Genomic DNA, 3470 nt, shown 5'->3' with positions numbered 1-3470 from the left:
CATGTTAAAGCTTATCTCATGTGATCAGGTCTCTAGTGACAGTTGTGTGATAAAAGTTGTAATATTCTAATAAATGTATTATTATTATTATTATTATTGTTATTGTTATTATTTATTATTATTGTTATTATTTATTATTATGGTTATTATTATTATTATTATTATCATTATCATTATTATTATTATTAGTAGTAGTAGTAGTACACTCTCAGAAAAAAGGGTGTGAAACTGTCACTGGGGCAGTACCCCTCTTGTCACTGGGGTGGCACCCTCAAGAGTACATCTCAGTACTTTTAGTCAGGGAACATAACTGTACCATAATCCATTGAAATTATATTTTCTAAGTTATACTGACTCCACACACCCCGTCTCGTCTCCAGGCTTTTTATTTTATTGTACTGTTTTAAACATTAGGTTATGAAAAGATACAAATATGCACTTTTCACTTGGGAAAAATGTATTTAAGGTGCACAATTGGACCTTAAAACCACTGTTGTACATTTTAGGATACATTTACATTGTTTGTACCATAACGAATGAAAAATGTACCTGCCCAGCACGTTTATTTTAGTGTAGTAGTAGTAGTAGTAGTAGTAGTTGTAGTAGTAGTAATACACCTGGGATTTTAAGGGGTTATCTGAAAAACCCATATCCTAATATTTATATGTTATGAATTTGCATTCTGATGCCATGTTGTGTCCACAACTCAGATAGTCTGCTGGATAAAAAGCCAGTTTTATTTCAAACTGTTATTCTTTATCTTTGTGGTACAGAAATGTAGAGTTAATGACCATATGATGTTGTTTCTGTGTATTTGGGTCAATGTAAGGTCCAACAAAGTGATTTTTCCAAATTTGTACACAAAATTAACACCTGATCCCTGCTACTTCAACTGCTTTAAATAGCAAAATTACATGGGATCACTAAGATTAAATATTTTACACTATTTCTACATATGGGAAAAATCTTCATCGCAAGAAGGTCAAGGAAAGCCTAAAAGGTCTTTCTGAAACCTTCCAGAGATGAAGAAAAATGATCACTGAATCACATCAGCACTTATTAAATTCAATATAATTATCTCTATTTTAAAACAAAATTAACTGAATTCCAAATACATTGTCTCAAAAAGGTCAGAGAGAGTCTAATGGGTTTTGGTACACTTCGTCGATAAAAATATTTTACTGCTCAGTCACATCAGTATTTACTAAAAGAAATCAAATAATTCCTGACAGAACTACAGTGAATTGAATTGGAAGTCACTGAACAGTATCTTTAAAAATTTGAAGTAATTAAATAAAATGTTGTAATCTCATCATCACAGTGAATGCCATTCAGGATAAATTTGATCAGAAACAAAACTGCTCTTAGCTGCTAGTGTCCACTTGATGGTGCTCTCAAGCAGTCAGTGGTTGTCTCTCCAAAACTCTTTTGATTTGTAAAGCACACTGAACTTCAGATTATCAATTTCTCAGTGTTGAAATCACTATACTATAGTAATAACTCAGATAATAAATGGAGTAGAGGTACATTAGGACACAGTGTAATGCTTTCACAAAGCTTAGCCATGTTATAGTGCTGTCAACTTTGTCTATATCGGTGTATGCCTTTACCCTGTGTTCTGCGTGTTCAACCATGTATAGATTGTTTTTCCACTTTTCAAGTTGCAATGCATAAATTTTGTTCTTTATGATAATGCATGACATTTTGAAGCTTGATTTTGAAGAAATTGGAAGAAAGAGCAAAATGTAAATAGTAAAAGAACTTTAAGACTACAGAGAAGAAGACAGATAATGACCTCTAATCCCAACACCAATTGGCTGGGATTTTTATCTCTTATCTTATCAAGAGACACCATTTGTCAGTTTTACAGACCCAGGCTAATCTAAGGCATAGACTATAGGCTTTTCAATAGACAATCACGATTAAATTAAAATATATTACAATTTAGCCCAGTCTTAATCCGTGTCAAACCTGCTCTACATGTCAGTTTGCAGATATCTGCTCATTCAATGTGTCTTCTGAAATCAAGAGTATTAATATGGAATTGGTCTCTCTGTCCTGCAATAACAGCCACTTCTCAGGCTTTGCACTACATGTTTGAACATTTCTGTGAGGATTTGACTGCACTGAGCCACAAGAGCATTAGTGAGGTCAGGTACTGATGTTGGATGACCAGTTCTGGATCACAGACACTACTCCAACTCATCCTAGAGTTATTGGATGGAGCTCCATCGCTCCAGAGAACGCAGTTTCACTGCTCAGTACTGGAGGGCAACCCTTGTTGATGCTCAGCATTGGGTACAGTGATGTTAGGCTCATGTATGGCTGTTCCAGAGGGTTCTATTCTATTGGCAATGCTAGAAGAGGTGTCTGGAATCTTTTGGACACAGCTATACAGTCCACATTTTTAATATTGAAGGTGTATACGCAGGGCTAGATTCAGGCCCTTTGGTGGACCTGGGCATTAGAGTTATGGTGCCCAGTCACCACACACTTTGCATACATTACAGTCTCACTGTCACACATACCAACACACCATATATTCATTGATTTACCTTATCACTGTTTTGCTGACTTGTACTATTCATTTTTCACAAAATTTTTCATATCTTAGCTGAACTAACATTAGCTCCACAGCAAACACCTTGTCAAAATCCAAAAGCAAAAGCCGGGTTTGTGGATAAATGGTCATCAGTTCATTCAACAAAGATCCCTAATGTTACAGTGCACATGGAATACGACACCAAAACCAGAATTTTGTCTGTGTTTTACCCATAATGATGCAGTTATCTGCCAAATTTAAGGTGATGATGTTTTTTTTCTTCAATATTTACAGGTTGATTATTATACATAGACTGCCTAGTGTACTATGTGAACATTTGAAGATTTTAAGTAAATTAAATGTTAGAAAATATGTAATGTTATCAGATAGTTAAAATCATTAATTGGAGAAATATATTGGTGCCCCTGGACGTTAGGTGCCCATGAGCAGTCACCAAATATGTGGGGTAGGAGTGAACTGATGCAAACACATTTTCAGGCAACTATCATTGCAATTCAGCTAAAAACCAACAACAACAACAAAACCTGCTTGACTTGTCTGAGCTCTAACACACCTCAGCCTATCAGCTAGTGACTAAATCCTTAATGAGGATAAAATGGCGTGCAAAAACACAGATGCAAAGCCGGGGAACTCCAGAAGCAGCACTGAGGAACACTAGCCTAACATGTCTGGCAGCTGACGTCGGGCAACTGTTCCACAGATTTGGCATACTTCGGCGCACGGTGTGCAGCTTCAGTTTCACAGATTACACTATACACGTAACAGACTTAACTTGTGCGACTGGGATAAATGACAACGCGGTAACCACTAAAAGCGTACGACTGCCCTTCGGCGGCGCTGTTTGTCAGCAATATAATCCAATCAGCGAGCGCCTTTCAGAGGGGTTTGGCCAATCATCGCGCTCCAG

Source organism: Colossoma macropomum, unplaced genomic scaffold (genome assembly GCF_904425465.1).
Source record: "Colossoma macropomum unplaced genomic scaffold, Colossoma_macropomum, whole genome shotgun sequence".
NCBI classification, from domain to species: domain Eukaryota; kingdom Metazoa; phylum Chordata; class Actinopteri; order Characiformes; family Serrasalmidae; genus Colossoma; species Colossoma macropomum.
Note: the sequence above shows the minus strand (reverse complement) of the source record.